The sequence below is a fragment of the Mustela putorius genome, unplaced genomic scaffold (assembly GCF_011764305.1).
Source record: "Mustela putorius furo isolate JIRA1106 unplaced genomic scaffold, ASM1176430v1.1 tig00001533_pilon_pilon_pilon, whole genome shotgun sequence".
NCBI lineage: Eukaryota > Metazoa > Chordata > Mammalia > Carnivora > Mustelidae > Mustela > Mustela putorius.
The window spans coordinates 22,784-40,290 of NW_025421785.1; the positions used below are offsets into that span (position 1 = coordinate 22,784).

At 34.8% G+C, this 17,507-nt stretch overlaps 1 long non-coding RNA gene across 4 annotated transcripts in view; it reads right to left on the reverse strand.

Moving 5' to 3' along the window:
* The window catches only part of LOC123394131, a 42,555-nt gene that overhangs the window by 17,177 nt on the left and 7,871 nt on the right, over positions 1 to 17,507 (reverse strand). For 2 of the 4 annotated variants that reach the window (XR_006608896.1, XR_006608895.1), the window contains exon 3: positions 7,785 to 7,894. This is a non-coding gene — a long non-coding RNA (uncharacterized LOC123394131). Of the gene's footprint in view, positions 1 to 7,784; positions 7,895 to 8,326; positions 9,033 to 17,507 lie in introns of those variants that run through there. The other 2 variants (XR_006608898.1, XR_006608897.1) reach the window with 2 other exon arrangements.

A 17,507-nucleotide genomic window follows, 5' to 3' on the forward strand; every position in this document is an offset into this window, starting at 1 on the left:
AATACCAGTTTAGCAATGATTTCTTGGATGCGTCACCAAAGGCAGACAACAAAAAATAGTTAAATTGTACTGTACTGCATCAAACTTTTAACTTTTTGTTCATCAAGAACACTATCAACAAAGCAAGAGAATGGGAGAAAATATTTGCGAATCACATATCTGATAAGGGATTAATATCCAGAATATATAAAGAACTCCTAGAACTCAACAACAAAAACACAAACTGCTAAACATTTCTCCAAAAAGATAAACAAATGGGCAATAAGCCCATGAAAAGATGTTCAACATCACTAATCATTATGTAAGTGCAAATTAAAACCACACTGAGGTTACCACCTTACCACCTTACAACTGCCAAACGTCTAGAGTCCAAAAGACAAGAAACAAGTATTGGTTAAGAATGTGAAAAAAAAAGGAGCCCTTATGTACTGTTAGTGGGAATGTGAATTGGTGCAGCAACTATGGAAAACAGTACAGAGGTTCCTCAGGAAATTAAAAGTGGAACTGCCTTATGATCCAGTAATTCCACTAATAAGTATATATAACCAAACCAAAAAAACAGAAACTTTAATTCAAAATGATACATATACCCCTATGTTTACTGCAGCATTATTTACAATGTCCAAATTATGAAAGCAGCCCAAGTGTCCAATGACAGATGAATAAAGAGATGATTGATACACAAACAATGGACTATACCTCAGCCATTAAAAAGGAATGAAATTTTGCATTTGCAACATGGATGGATATAGAGTATTACCTTAAGCAAGGTAAGTCAGTCACAGAAAGACAAATACCATATGATTTCACTTATATGTAGAATCTGAAAAAAAAAAAAATTTTTTTAAACACAAACAAAAAGCAGCAGAAACAGACCCTTAAATACAAAAGGGAGCAGGTATGGCTATGGACAAAATGGAAAAATGGGTGACGGGGAGCAGGAGATACAGGTTAGTTATGGAATGAATAAGTCATGGTGATGAAAGGGAATATAAGTCAGAGTATTCTATGGTGACAAATGGCAGTTATACTTGTTAGATTTTTCCAATCACTACATTATAAACCTGAAACTAATATAACATATATGTTGACTATACTTCAATTAAAAGAAAAAAGATCATGCGGCAAAAAGATCATACACAAAATCAGAGTCCCCAAAACTGAAAATCATTGGTCATTTTTCTGGTTCCTCTGGAACTTGAGCTATATTGTCTAGACTCAAATTTAAAAGAGGAACAGAAGAGGAAAGAGATGGAAGGCCTCCTATTAGGTGATGAGAAATATAAGACTGAATCAACCAGATGCTTAAATAGGCCTTCCAAGAAGGGAGACCATAGACCTCAAATTTAGACTTTGTAAGTTGTTTCAAGATAATTACAGTCATTCTAAGTGTGTATGCTAGAAGTACTGATGTGTCCAGTGTGCACATTTTAAATACCTCTGTTTCTAAAACCTTCTTTTAGCATTTGTTCATTTTTTAAAACAGAGGACCAGGGTACATGAGAGTGGCCAAGTGGCTAACACGAATTTCCTAGAGAGCTGGTTCCCAGCAAACAAAGCAATCATCAGCTATCATACTCCAGAAGTAAAGAATGGGAAAAATCTTAGAAAGAGTCTAGCTAAAATAAGGGTGCTTTATGCCCCGTCCTTTTCCTCTTGCTTTTGGGGAAGGGGCTTTGCAGGAGAGGTCAGTTACCAAGGCTCATAGAGAGAAGGAAGTTTCTCAGGTTTCTGCTTCTGTAGCTGACATGTGTGACTTCTTCAAGTTACAGATACCACTTCACACCCATTAGGATGGCTCTATTAAAAAAAAAAAAAGTGGGGCACCTGAGTGGTTCAGTGGGTTAAAGCCTCTGCCTTCGGCTCAGGTCATGATCCCAGGGTCCTGGGATCGAGCCTCATGTCAGGCTCTCTGCTCCGCAGGGGACCTGCTTCCTCCTCTCTCTGCCTGCCTCTCTGCCTACTTGTGATCTCTGTCTGTCAAATAAATAAATAAAATCTTTAAAAAAAAGTATGAGGAAAAAAAAAGCTCAGAAAATACCAAGTGTTGACAAGGATGTAGTGAAACTGGAACATTTATTCTTGCTGCTGAGAATGAAAAATGATGCGGCTGCTGGGAGAAACAATATGGTAGTTCCTCAAAAAATTAAACACAGAATCACTATTTGACCCAGCCACTCCATTTCTGGGTATACAACCAAACGAACTGAAAGCAGCAAGATGCAGATACTGGTACACCCATGTTCATATCAGCATTATTTACAACAGTCAAAAGGCAGAAGCAACTCAAGTGTCCATCCATGGATGAATAAACAGAATGTGCTATATACATACAAGGGAAGAAAACATGGCCAATATAGGCCACAACATGAGTGCACCTTGAAGACATTATGCTAAACGAAGTCACATGCTATGCTAAGTCAGTCACAAAAATGCAAAGACTGCATGACTCCACTTATATAAGGTGCCCAGAATAGTTACATACACAGACACAGAAAGTAGAACAGTGGTTGCCAAGAGCTCAGAGTAGAGAAAATGGGGGAGCTACTATTTAATGCATACAACATTTCAGTGTGGTAGGAGAAAAAAAAAGTTTTAGGCTGTACAATATGAATGTACGTAAGGCCACTGAAGTATACACTCAGAAATGGTTAAAATGGTAAAGTTTAGTGGCACCTGGGTGGCTCAGTTGGTCAAACATCTGACTCTTCAGCTCAAGTTCTGATCTCAGGGATATTAGATGGAGCACCGCATTAGTCTCTGGGTTGGGCATGGAGCCTGCTTAAGACTCTTCCTCTCCCCTCTGCCCCCTCACTGACCCCTCTCTCAAAAAAAAAAAAAAAAAGAAAAAAAAAAGAAAAAGAAAAAAAAAAAATTTAAAAGCCCCTTTCTTTATTTTGATGGTTTATTCTCTCATTTTGTTAGGGCACATGGTCTAGGAATTTCCTAAGAAATGTTGCATGGTGGATATATTTTTTTTTCTTGTTCTTGAAGGTCTTTTCTTTCCTCCTTTTGCACTTGACTAATGGTTTGGCTGGATACAGAACTCTAGGCTGAATGCAGAACTTGTAAAGCGCTAGTCCTCCATCTTCCATCTTTAAATTAGATTCTTAGATTATGAGAAGTTAGATGACATATATATTCCTAATCCCTCCTAAATGATCCCAAAAGCTTTTGAGACATTCTCATTATTTCTGATATTCTTAAAGAAATTTTGTAATAACTGCCTGGTATTGGCCTGTTTTCATTCGTTGTGCTTGGCACTTTATAGCTTTTTTTTTTTTCAACCTGGAAACTCAAATCCTAAATAAATTTTCTGGAATATGCCTATATAGGCATATTCTGGTGTACATATGTATGTGGTAAAACATTTCATCCTCTGATAGATATGGCTACTGAGACAATCAGCTTTGGAATCTCACTCACTAGACTTGACCCTCAGCTCACTACTTACCCACTATGGCACTTGGGGAAATTAACTTCTTCTTTTAAACCATATATGAAATGGGGACAGGTTAATTGTAAAGATTTTTAATAAAATGACACATGTAAAGAGCTTATACAACAGAAATAATGAAAAATAAGTGTTACCTATTATTAAAATCCTAAAAGATTGATGCAGATACTATCAATCCTAGATTGATGCAGATACTATAAACACTGTCAAATCTATCAAGGATCTGCTATTTGTAAGGAAATAAAACTAACAAAAGAAGTGGGAGGCAGCCAATGGGTATAGGCTTTTCTTTTTGGGGTATTAAAAACGTTTGGGGACTTGAGAGAGGTGGTGGTTACAAAATACTGGAAAGGTACTAAATGTTAGTGAATTGTTCACTTTAAAATGATTGATCTTATGTTATATAATTTTTGCCACAATAAAGAGAAAAAAGGAAGCAGGAAAAAGAAAGGCAGTATAAAGGAGAAGTCAAAAGTTGTTGAAATGGAGAATGGAAACAATACTCTTTCCTCTAAATTAGTGTGACACTTTCCTCTATATGCTCTCTTTTTAATTCTTGGAACTGAACAGCCAATAATGATATTGTTGGGAAGACAAACAATTCCTTTTTTATCGGACATTAACACATAAATAAAAGGCTGATTGAGAGATTGACATATAATTAAGAGAAGATTATTTTCAATTTCTTTGGGAAGAATGTATAAAACAGGAAAGTTGGGAGATATATATATATATACAAACACACACACACACACACACACACACACACATGAACAAAAAAGCTGATAGTATAGAAGACAATGGATAAAGTCTTTTTTTTTTTAATCACTATGTATCAGAATGCTCAGCTCTAAGCCTTCTCTTATGACAAATATGGGAATCTAACCGCATCTAAAATCTTTCCAATAAAAGGGGAAGTAAATTACTTCCTACTGATTTCAGACTAGGGGGAAATATTGTTAGATGCATCTTTTTTCATTTTCAACACTTCCCAAATTGTGCTCCAAGAAACACTGTTTTAGAAAGATGTTATTTTAACACGGTACAAAAGAAATGATGAGAGAAGGGAGAATGAGGGGAAGAAAAAAAAAAGAAAAAGAAAGCAGCATATTCAAATTTCATTCTTGGGAGATTTGCAAGGCATAGTAGTGTATTAAAGGTTCTGCAGTAAGAAAGCCAGTTCACCTCTATTAAACCTACATTTGGCTGATTTATTAAGTACAGAACAGTTCTTAAGCTATGTCGGTTAAACACATAATGCATCATTTTGTTAAAGGCTGCTTAGATTTATACCAGATAACATATAAATTAGGGTAATTTCAATATTAGCCCAGGGGGATAAGATTACCACACATATTCAAGAATAATCAATTATCTGAATAAAACATTGTTTCAAATTACCAGCTGGTCAGAGCAAGAGCTTAATGGCAATAAAGGAGGGGAAGAGAAGGTAGGAATAAGAGGAAAAGAAGAAAAAACAATCTGGGAAGAGTTAGCTCTTCATCTTCCTTTGTTGAAATGTCCTTGTCCTGACATGTCAATTCTGATTATTAAGCCTAACATTTGCAGTTAAGATAGTAAAAAATTCCAACTTGGTTCACTTCTCCCCCACTTTCTATTTTTTTACATTAATTCCTAACCCTAGGAGGTAACCTCAAAAGGAGAAGTTAAATATTTGTTACTTGAGTACCTTAAGTATAAAATTTCACATTGCCATAACAATCCATATCCCAAAACAGTTTAATACTGCATAATTTAAGCATAAAGGCATTTGCAATTTCAGTTTCTTTTACTCAGAGCAAAGATGTACAACACCAACAAAACCTGAACCTGGAACAATATTTCTTGTTTGGGGGAAAATCATAGAAAAAAACATGGATTTAGAGAAGTAAAAATTCAAATAGATAGGGCAAAGGAAAATCCAAATGGAAATACATTTATGAGAAAACTTGTAAGAAGATAAAAAGACACGCTTTTCATTATCACTTTATCATCTTTGAACCAAAAAGAAATCACTACTGCTTATTACTACTATTTCCCATATTGTGGGAACCAATCAAGGAAATGAATCATTTAGGTATTAGAAACAGCCAATCCCTTAGAGAAGTTAATCCTCTTCTTGGAAATTATTTTATTCATAGGGGAAAAGCTACAGCTACCTTTCTGGTGACTGTTCCTCCTTTTTCTCATAAAAGAAGTGGAGTGGAGTGAGCAAATGAAGCCAACGAAAGCCTCAATACTCATATATATCCCCAGTCACAAAACTGGAGGGGAGCAGGAGGGCAAGACAAGCCAGGCATGCACGCCCTAGCTATTCTACTCAGCAGATCATTTTTCGTCATTTACAGGCTACCACCCTTGCCAAAGGGTGACAAGATCATTTGGCTAAAGCAACTACTGGCTAAATAACAAACCATACACATAAATCTTTTTAAGGAATAACAGATTTGAAAGACAAAAGCTAGATAAAATAGATACATTAAAGTGGATAGAATAAACTTCAACTTTGGTTATTATTTCACAAATTAAATTTGTGAATCTTAATTCAGTGGCTTAAAGGCAGGAGTTGCAAAGTTGGAAGATGAAAGATCAAAGCACTGGTAGCACAGTATTTTCTTGGTGAGAGTATCAGTCTAAGGTCTGAAAATGAAATGTGCTGATCCAGAAACCGAACTTTATCAGTAACTTAAAGATGATCAATCAGCTTCAGTGACTTATTCACAGAAGAGAGCAAAGGGAGCAAGCACCCCAGGTAAACCCCACCACAAGGAGGCCCTTACAGTGACCCAAAAACCTGTCCTCTATCCATAGTATTCATACTCTTTTTCCACATGAGTACTAATCTGATCTGGTTAAGTAGTACTTGGTTGAATACAGAATTATATAGTAGTAATATAAAACAGATCAACCTGCAAGGTATTTCATCTAGGTCCTAAGGGGGCTTAATAAACATTCCTGCACTTCAGGAGATGCACTGCTCATTTTCCAGATTCTCCATCTCTCTCGATGCAAAATTTACACCCGTCATTCTGTTTTCCATCACCCACTGTGTTTTCTGTAGATGTGTATTATCACTGATTGAGCCATATCAGGCTATTGCTCTCGTGGATCTGATATTATGCATCCTTCCAACTGTGTCCTGCCCAACCATGAGAAGACACATTTATTTCCCTATTTTCAAATTCTTAAACAGTACTTCTGACAGCCCCATGTACCTCTAACTGTAATAAAACTACGAAAAAGTAGTCTGGTTTTTCTGTACTTTTTGTAGATACTGATACTGATTTTAAAATTCTGAACAATTTAAACACAACAACATCCAACTGGACACAACTCAATACTGCAAAATGTAAATATATACATTGGTTCAAAGCAAATTGTTAAAAATTAACCACTTAACAAAACAACTTATAGCTAGCTCATAATAAGGACACAGACAATTCATATACTCAATTATATAAGGATTCTACATTTGCATAATGCTTTACAAAGTGCTCTCCCATTCAAGATAACATTAATTCTAATCAAATATTTAAATTGAAAGTCTCCAAGAAAGAGATTTCTCTAAGAAGATAAACAAAATAATCCAAAATTTTAAACTTTATTTAAAAGCCATTAAATTTTCTGATGTTTCATACATATATATTTTTGCTTTGAAATGAGAAAATATATTAAGACTACAACAGAAACAAATTCCTTCTCTCATAAAATATATCACATACTCTTAGGTTATACATGTGTTAAAATTATTTAAATCAGTCTTGAGAAATACGGTTTCAAGCTGGATAATAATTACACTTAAAAAATCATGCAAGTTTATAAAAGAGACAAAGTCAGGCCTTGGTTTGCCCCAGCAATTCCTGTCCAGATCCTCTGTACCAAATTACTTCTTCAAATGTTTAGTATACTTATGCTCCATTATAAACTGTTCTATGTAAAAAATACATGGTATCAGTTATCTCTACCTTAGAATGAATAAATTTAAGTGACTGAATACACTCAAGGATTAAATCTAATCGCCAATTGTGAAATAAAAGACAAAAACCATAGTGTAACTGAATCCAGGACTTAAATTGGTAAGAAGCCTTAAAAGGAATCCAGGAAATCCTATTACATACACCTAACCATGTCAAAGGTTAGTTCTTATCAAATGAGCTGTATCCCATTGAGGTCCATTAAACAAACAAAAAGCAGTTATAGAGCACCAACATAATAAAAAGAGTTCACATCACAAAGCACATCATTTTCTAAGACTTAGAAATCTTCTCTAAATGAAAATATAGCATGAATACATCAATATTTGCAACAGAAAATTAAGAGTTCTTACCTTACTACATCATCAATATTGTTCCTGTATACGCCTTCAAGTCTTTCTGCGGGAAACCCCATAGCAATAATGTTGGGATAAATATCTGAGTACTTAAGTTAAGGAAACATCTGAAATATACAACAATGCAAACTACATGTACTTGTTGTAAAACATTAGCTGATTATAAAAATCACTATACCTATGCTAGTAAAAGGATGTCAAATGTATTTATCTATAAACCATCATGTGTAATTAAGAAACACAGGTACATAAAATTAATTCCGCCAAAAAATTCTCAAAATAATTATATGGCAAAATAATTTTCAAATCTCTTTACCTAGTACATTAAAAGTAAGTACATAAAAATTAAGGAAAAAAGTAACTTCCACATTTACACTATTTAGGCCCACATACATGAAAACAAAAACCACAGACTATAAATCAGAACTGAAGTTACCTTGGGACAAAAACCAAGTATCAAAATAAAAACAAAAAAAGCTACACAACTTCTCATTTTTCATTGTTACAAAAGACACCACAGCATAGAGAAAAGTAGATACAATTAAGAATTAGGAAGCCAGATTTAAGACCTGGCTTCAATTTCCTACTCCACAAGATTAGGTTGAGCCAACCACAATGATCTCTTCCAAGTCCTTGGTATTTGTGACTTAGTAATACTGAACTAAGGTAGAAAGTTTTCCTCATTCACCATCAAGGTAATCAACATTTAGCATGCCATTCTATTTACTTATGTTACATACTGTAGTCAGCATAAAAACAAACTTCTGTGCTCCAGAAGAATCTGCATCAAACTAAAAAAACAAAACAAAACAAAAAATACCAACCAATCTACATTTCTATGCATTTGTCAATAGTGGCAGACCTCATTTCTTCCTGAGTACCATTATTCCTCTCTCTAATCTCGTGATTTTTCTGAGATGGACCTTCCAAAACAGCCAAGCTGATCTGCCCCAAGCCTCCCTTCAACACCCTCCCTGAAGTTCTCCACCTACCTACTCCTGGACCCCATTTGATCTTCAAGTACAATCCAAAATTCACCAAATCCAGTGCCTTTTTGTAGATCTTTTTTCATCACTTTCGGCTGCTTTCACATTATTGAGTTAATTTCGGCATTATTTTCAATTGAAAATAATTATCAAGTTACTAAAAGCTTTTTAAAATTATTTTTTTAAAAGGTTTTATCCATAGTTTTACCACACACTGATTGGACAGACCTAAAAATATTTTAAGGGGAAAAAAAAAAAAACAGGGTTGCCTGGGTGGCTCAGTCGGTTAAGCATCTGCCTTTGGTTCAGGTCATGATCCCAGCGTCCTGGGGTGGAGCCCTACATCAGGCTCTCTGCTCAACCAGGACTCTGTTTGTCCCTCTCCCTCTGCCCTGCTCATGCTCTTTCACTATCTTTCTACATCTCTCTCTCTCTCAAATAAATAAAATTTAAAAAATAAAATAAAAATAAAAACCTTTCATTAAAAGAAAAAAGACCGCACACAATAGCATATACAATATGCTACCTTTTGTACAAAAAATATTTTCTTTTTGGATAAAATGAGTAAGATTTACACACAATTTGCCTGAATCTGAACTTCTCAGCACACATGTGCATTTGCACACACACAAATGATAACTGAGAAACCAATAAACATATTTGCTTCATAGAAACGGGGTGGTGGCAAAGGGGAAAAACATACACTAAAACCAGCAACAAACAAATCCAATTAAATATCAAATTGGTAACCAGGAGATAGAGTTTATTTCACAGGAGTTATTTGGCTACTGCAAGTTTACTGTACTTCTTGGTAGGAAGCACTGTAAGAACAAAAAGAACTACAAAGAGGGGCTCCTGGGTGGCTCAGCTGGTTACACATCTATCTCAGGGTCCTGGAATCGAGCCCCACACAGGGCTCCTTGCTTAGCAGAGGAGTCTGCTTCTCTTCTCCCTGTGCTCATATTCTCTCTCATGCCCATTCTCTTTCAAATCAATAAAATCTTAAAAAAAAAAGGACTACAAAGAAATTTTAAACTTCTTCTGCAAGTTTGTTTTTACTATTATCAGTATTGATATCCTCAAGCTTTCTTCTTTATGTTGTACAAAAAAATGAAATTTTACTAATGATTTTAAGATTTATGATTATAGGTATAAAATCAAGAAATCAAGTAAAAACCTTAATTAGAAATATCAATATGAACTCATGTTTATAAAAATCTATGTTCTCCAGGTCTTTTCACTGAAATGGCCTAAAAGCATATCAAGCTTAGCAGCAAACAATCCCTAGATGGACCCAGACTGCATCTCTAGTATTTAATATATTAAAAGGCACTAAACTTGGAACTACAATGGATGCCAGGTCTGTGGCAGGAAGGTACAAGATGAGTCTGGGATATTTTTCTGTGCCAGGAGACAAGGAAGGTACTCAAGAGATAATGATCTCTATCAGACAGATATAGGAGCTAAAATGAAGGACATCCCAGGACCTAAAGCTCTAACAAACTGAGTATCAAAGAAACAATTTAAATGGTAGTAAATTAAAACACCCTAAATAAAATTAAAACCCTTGAGTCTAGATAAAGAATCTCAAAGGAAAAAAAAGAACAAACTATTTTTCATTTATCACCTTTTGAAGTGGCTGTTAGAACAGTTCTTTCTCTACTCTGAAAGTAGAAAAAGAGGGAGATTAAGTATTTATGCTACTTTTCCTGTAGGTGCTGTATTTCACGACAACCAAATAGCACCATTTCATACAGTAAAGATCTACTTTACAGAAAAACACTGTGTTAATAAACACAAAAGAATAGAACTTTAAAAGTCATATTTTGCAAACCCTAATAAATTTATTGATTTAGGCAAGGATCAACAACTGGTTCTAAACCAACAGGTTAGTGGATGATGAAGAACTCAACTTTTTTTTTCTTAAGAGAGCCAAAGCAACACCACCCAAAATACCTTCTGATGTAAGGAGACCAATGTAACTGAACAGCAGGCAGAAAAGACTGCCACCACCCAATTTCAGTGGTCAATCTGGGCATCACCAAGGAAGTTAAGCAGAGATCCTGTAACTTTCTGTGTGATACAATATGAAGGACACAGCATCACCTATGATATCCAAGGTATCTTCAACCTGAGACTCAACCAAGTATTTAGATATAAATTTTAATTTACATTAAATACAAGAGATAGAAAAACAAGCTAAAGGACATGAGAATAAACTGGACAAATTCAAAAGGTCTGAAACATATGACCCAGTCTCTGCTCAAATGTCTTTTTAAAAGGCAAGGAGGGGAGGAATGGGTATCCCTTGTTTTTAAAAGACTTAAGGGTTGGGGTGCCTGGGTGGCTCAGTCGTTAAGCCTCTGCCTTCCGCTCGGGTCATGGTCCCAGGGTCCTAGGATCCAGGCCAACATCATTTTAGCTCCTTCCTGCTGCGCAGGAAGCCTGCTTCTCCCTCTCCCACTCCACCTGCTGTGTTCCCTCTCTCACTGTGCCTTTCTCTGTCAATAAATGAATAAAAATCTTCAAAAATTTTTTTAAAAAATAAAAAAAAAAAGACTTAAGGATTCTAAGAGCCAAGTTCATAGGTACAATGCTATTGTTTTAGACGAACAAGCCATAAAGAACATTTTTGAGCCAACCAGAGAAATTTGAAAATGATCTGGGCATTATATGGGAAAAAAATGATGACTGAAATGGAAAAGCACACATTACTGACTAAAAAAAAAGGTTTCAAAAGAGAATACACAGCATTATGCCATAATCGAATAAGAATGCATATATACCCAGATAGACATATGTAGACAAAAAGATTACAAACTAAGGTACTAAAAGTAATCATCTCTAGGAGGTGGGAATATATATTTTTCTCACTTTTGTTTTTTATTTTCTGTTGTTGATACAATGCCTGCACTATTTCTGCAACAGATTTTTAAAAATTGTTTGCTTTATAATTACCTCCAGGTCTATTTACCAAGTATCATGACAAAATATTGTTTTGTCCCACATGACTTAAATTCAGCTCTGTATTTAGTTTTTAAAAAATGATGAATTTCTATCAATATATATATATGTATATACACATACATACACACAAATATGTAATGAAAAAAGATTTAAGTAGCATTTACTATGTGGCAATTTTGTCACTTTAAGAATATATAAATTCACCTCCAATCTCAAAGTGTTCTTCTACTATGGAGACTCCAAAACTACTAGGATTATCACACATTACAAAAAATAGCTGTCATCTATTATTCTCACCTAAGAAAGTAGTTCCACCTAAAAACATAGCTCATTCAAAGAACTATGTTCAATTATCAAAATATTTTGGGTATTATGTCCATTCATGAGAAAGAAAAAAAGAGAGAGAGAGACTGGAGGCTCAAATCAAGCCTACAGCAGTAGTAATTCCTGAAAGTGAATAATCTTTACTTTGTAACCCTGTCTTGGGAGCACCAACATATAGAAAATAACACTCAGAAGACAAATGAGGCAGCAGTAGGGACCCAAAGCAGTGGCAGCTTCCACCAATCCAGAATTCCTACATAAAAAATTATAAATAGATATAAGTAAAAAATTTAAGTTGAATTATTCTGAGCAATGCAACAGCAAAATATTTCTTATTCAAAGTAATAGTAATTACTGCTCCTAATCAACTTTCCAACTGAATGCTTAATTTCAGTAAAGACACTAGTATGATTTTCAGCCTTACAGAAAAGCACAATAATACAATGCCCCTTGAAATGCAGTCATTTTAACCAGGACTAAACTCCAATGTATCCTTGCACTATGAATACTACTAAAGGAGTTAAAGTTGCAAAGGACTTGGTTACCTTATTTAAACAAAACCATTTGTCTCTAATTATACATAAATAGGAATGTTATATACTCATTAAAGTAAACTCAGTTGGCCCCCTTTCATTCACTTAATTATTCAAACACACAGTGAACATTCCTTGCAAGGGGCAGTGAGAGCAGAGGCTAAGTAAGCAAAGACTACTGCACTGGAAAAGTCCCTACTCTGTCAGGAAAGACAGATAGACACACAGACATGCAGCGGTGCCACATGACTTATATTCTACTGAATATAAGACCGAAATATTTTAAGAGATAAAGAGAGAGGGGCTAATTCTAATTAAAGCTTCACAAAATAGGTGATATGTTAGAAAATCCTTAAGAAGTCAGTCAGACATCAGTAGACAGAAGAACAAACAAGCAATCAGAACACTTCAGGCAGGGAACAGAACAGGGATGCGGAAATACATACAACATTAGGAAGCAGCAAGCAGGCCAGTGTGGCTCACACACAGAGCTGTATGGAGAAGGCAGGACAGAAGACTGCATTTAGTTTGAAGGAAGCCGTGAGAGGGAGTTCAATTTAACCAGACATATAAGGAGTCAAAGGCCAGAATCGGCGTGGGGGTCTCTGACAGAGCAACAATCCAATGCTTCCTTTACATAGAATCTAAACATCCAGTCTTCTGAAGGTTTCATTTTTCACAGATCCTCACCTTTCTTATTCACACACAGTTTGAGATTTTACCCAAGACTTTAACCTCCATCATAAGTTAGAAAGATGCAGAGAACATGTGCCACACTACAGGAAATACATTCCCATTTAATCCTAGAACCCTACAAGGTATTATTTCCATTTCATGAATGACAAAATTGAGGGTCAAAAAGACTGGGTAATTTGCATTAAGTTCCACAGCCAGTAAGTACTGAGTTATGATTCAAACCAGTTAGGTACAAACCCAGCTTTTTATACCATGCTGCCTCATAAAAGATTAAGAGTTCCTTATATTTCCAAATCAGTAACAAAAATATAAAAGCTTCAAAGGAAGCAGGTTCAAATGAAAGTGAATTTACTAATCAAATGTTAAAGCTGAAAAACTTTTAAAAGACAATACAGAATCACTGGAATTTCCAAAACTGAGTAATGAATTATAAGACACATATTTCTTATGACAAGAATTATACCAATGCATGTCCAATTTGACTTTTTTGCTTCCTAATGTTAAAATTTCTGACATACTTTTTTTGGACAATTTAAACCAAATAAAAATAACTGAGAAAACTATATATATATATATATTTCTAATACGGAATAGTGTTAACTTGCAATTACCGGATATACTTTCAAATAACGAGAGTGTTTCATATGAAATTCTCATCTTATTACTTATAAATGCTGCGCATAAAGAATTATACTAACTAGATCACTACAGGAAGCCAAATATTTTTGCCATCTAGTGATCTACTCGCAGGCAATGTGGCAACATGGTCAAGAACATATGCTCCGGGCACCTGGGTGGCTCAGTGGGTTAAGCCGCTGCCTTCAGCTCAGGTCATGATCTCAGGATCCTGGGATACAGCCCGCATGGGCACTCTGCTCAGCAGGGAGCCTGCTTCCTCCTCTCTCTCTCTCTGCCTGCCTCTATGCCTACTTGTGATCTCTGTCAAATAAATAAATAAAATCTTAAAAAAAAAAAAGAACATATGCTCCAAGAGCCAAGATGCCTGGATTTGAACTCTAGCATCAATTACTAAGTCATCTTTTGCAAGTTACCCATCTTCAGTTCCCTGTGTAAAATGGGACTGGTAGGAGGTAACATTTTCTTTTCTTCTCTGCTTAATTTTTATTCAAGCTTTTATTTAAATTCCAGTTAGTTAACATACAGTATAATATTAATTTCAGGTATAGAAATTAACCAGGTGTAGAAATTAACTGCATGTAGTTAACTGTATACTAACTAACTGGAATTTAAATAAAAGTTTGAATTAAAAATTAAACAGAAAAGAAAGTGTTACCTTCATTAAAAAAAAAAAAGTACTTATCACATAGGGTTGTGATAAGGATTAAATGCATTAACCTATGGAAAACAACTAGAACATAGTGATAGCTGTCTATCAGTTAAACAAATGGGACAGACCTATACCATTAGGGCTTACTGTAACAATTTGGGTATTTTTTTTTCCAATGACACTCTTTACTGAATAACCTAATCCTTCTAAAGAGCATCAAAGTCTAATAGAAACCTTAACTCTTTGAAATCTTGACTATAGCAATTTGCCTTTTAAGTATTTAACTTCAGAACAAATGTAAAATATTCCCAAATTTCCCAAAGGGAACAAAACAAAAGACTGCTTTCCCCTTGTTATCAGTGGCTACATGAAGTAAGCAGAGAGGTAGAAGGAATTTCTGTCGGCCCTCAGAGGGACAGCTACCATTGCTATGGCAGATCTGCAGACACAGACATACGAAATTCAGTACATGACCTTTCACCCCACCTCTAAGCAAACATGCTCAGTTTGTTTTGTTTTAATTCAGGTATAATTTACATACAATAAAATACAAGATCTTAAGTGATTCATTGATGAGTTTTGATAATCATATATATCATGTTGGAGAGTCTTGATTCAAGTGCTGCAACAATCCCATCTCAAACATAGAATGCTGACTGCAAGAAAGAAAATAATAAATGATAATTAAGTTCTAAAGCCTGTCCACAGAAGTCAATTTCACCAATAACAGAACTGACACACTATAAAATGATGCAGCTAGTATATGAGCTAAGTCAATTTTTACTGGTTGTTCTTAACATCCAATCCTGACTTAAAACACTAAAAGGATATTCTAAGTTACACCAAATTAACAAAATGCCTTTAGAAAAAAAACATGTGAGCTGAGATTTCATATTGACCTTGTCTCAAAATTTTACTTGTACCCAAATTAATGTCATTTGCACTACAAATTTAACTAGAATTTTCAAATAGAGAATAACCAAAAATAGCTCCTTAAGCCTTATTTTATGTGTCCCTGAATATAGACAGTCTTATTTTAAGTACAATTATTAAAAATAAAGCACTTCTGAAGTTTCTTTGTAGTACTACTCAACATAATATATATACTTATCCCCAAACAAGTTATAAACAAAAATGCCAGTATACAGTACTAGTATTCAAACCAGTAACACCTTTTTTCTGCCACAATTATTTTAAGAAAAATTACTTCCACAGATCACATATAAGCTATTTTAAAAATTCACATATGGAAGCGGTAACATACATGGAACTCAGATGGCAAATAGAAAGTGACATGTAGATTACAGAGGTAGTGATCAAAAAGCAGTAAGAGCAAACCTGAAGTTGCCTAGCTCACAAGAGGAACTGACGTTGAGCTGAATCGGCAGCAGGAATGAAGGAATAAAGTCAGACTAACAAGAGGAGACAAGAAGAATCGAAAGCTAGTTAGTAAATACCAAACTGCACCATTTAATTCTATTTTCCAGGAATTTCTGGAGCTTTTCCCCTGCTTTCTGTCAGGGCTATCAACCAACAGATGCTTAAGGATCTGGTGAGGGGAAAAAAATTCAGCCACTGATTCATAAGCTACATCAGGTCTACATTTTTTTTCCAACAAATTTTAACAAGTTTAAAATTAACAAAGAGTTTCCATGTATGTCACAGTTATATCCATATTAGCAACTTCACTAATCAAATTGTGCTTTAAACAACTGCCATTCATAGACTTATACAGGAGTCTCATTTAATGCAAGATTTTTTATTTCTGACTAGGTATTCTTTTTCTCTATTAAATGTGTAAAATATTTGTATCTGGTTTCTAAATTGAAGATTAATATTGGTAGGAAAGCAGAAAAAGGAGATGCTGATTTTTCCAGTTGATAAAGTGCTAATTGCATTATTTGAGAACAATTTGTCCTAACATATAAAGCATATAAATATTCCTGTACAGAGCAAATTAATGCTGCCTAAAATCTGATTTTATAAAGTGAAAAGGGTGCGTAAGCACCAAAGCCTAAACTACAGAAATATATAAAAAAAAAAAAACAGAAAACTACAAAAATATTAAAAATATTGCTCCAAAAAAATTGGGGATTTTTAAGAATAAAGCATAGTGGTCAGAAACAGCACAGGACACAGGAACATTTGTTTAAATATTCCCAAGGTGCCAGGACTGCATTAAAATACTTCATGCAGGGATGCCTGGGTGGCTCAGTTGGTTAAGCAGCTGCCTTCGGCTCAGGTCATGATCCCAGCATCCTTGGATCGAGTCCCACATCGGGCTCCTTGTTCCGCAGGGAGCCTGCTTCTCCCTCTGACTCTGCCTTCCACTCTGTCTGCCTGTGCTCGCTCTCACTCTCTCTCTCTCTTACAAATAAATAAATAAAATCTTTAAAAAAAAATACTTCATGCATAATGTCGTTTGTTTGTTTATTTATTTTTATTATGTTATGTTAGTCACCATACAGTAAACCATTAGTTTTTGATGTAGTGTTGCATGATTCATTGTGCATAGTGTCATTTAATAAATAGAAGACCAAAGTTCCATTCTCAGCTTTGCAACTTAAAAGCCTATGACTGCAGGTAAGTTACTAAGTCTCTGGGCCTCAAATATTTTTGTTTCTTTTTTCTGCAAAATGATGATCCTAACACCTGATGTAATTTCTTTATTGGTTGTTTCAAGGATCAAATGTGGTATCTGGAAATATCTTTAAAACTGTAAACTGTAAAGGGCTATTAGAATTGTAATAAGAAGCTGTTATGATTTGAGGTTGCATGGACTAGAAATATCCTGTTATTTAATTTTAGTTTCAATGTCTCATTACAAGGCAACTCAATATGATGTTTTTATAAACAAATTATAAAAGAAAAGAATTCCAATATATTCACTTAAATCCACTTTAACATAAATTTTAGGTTCCTTTTA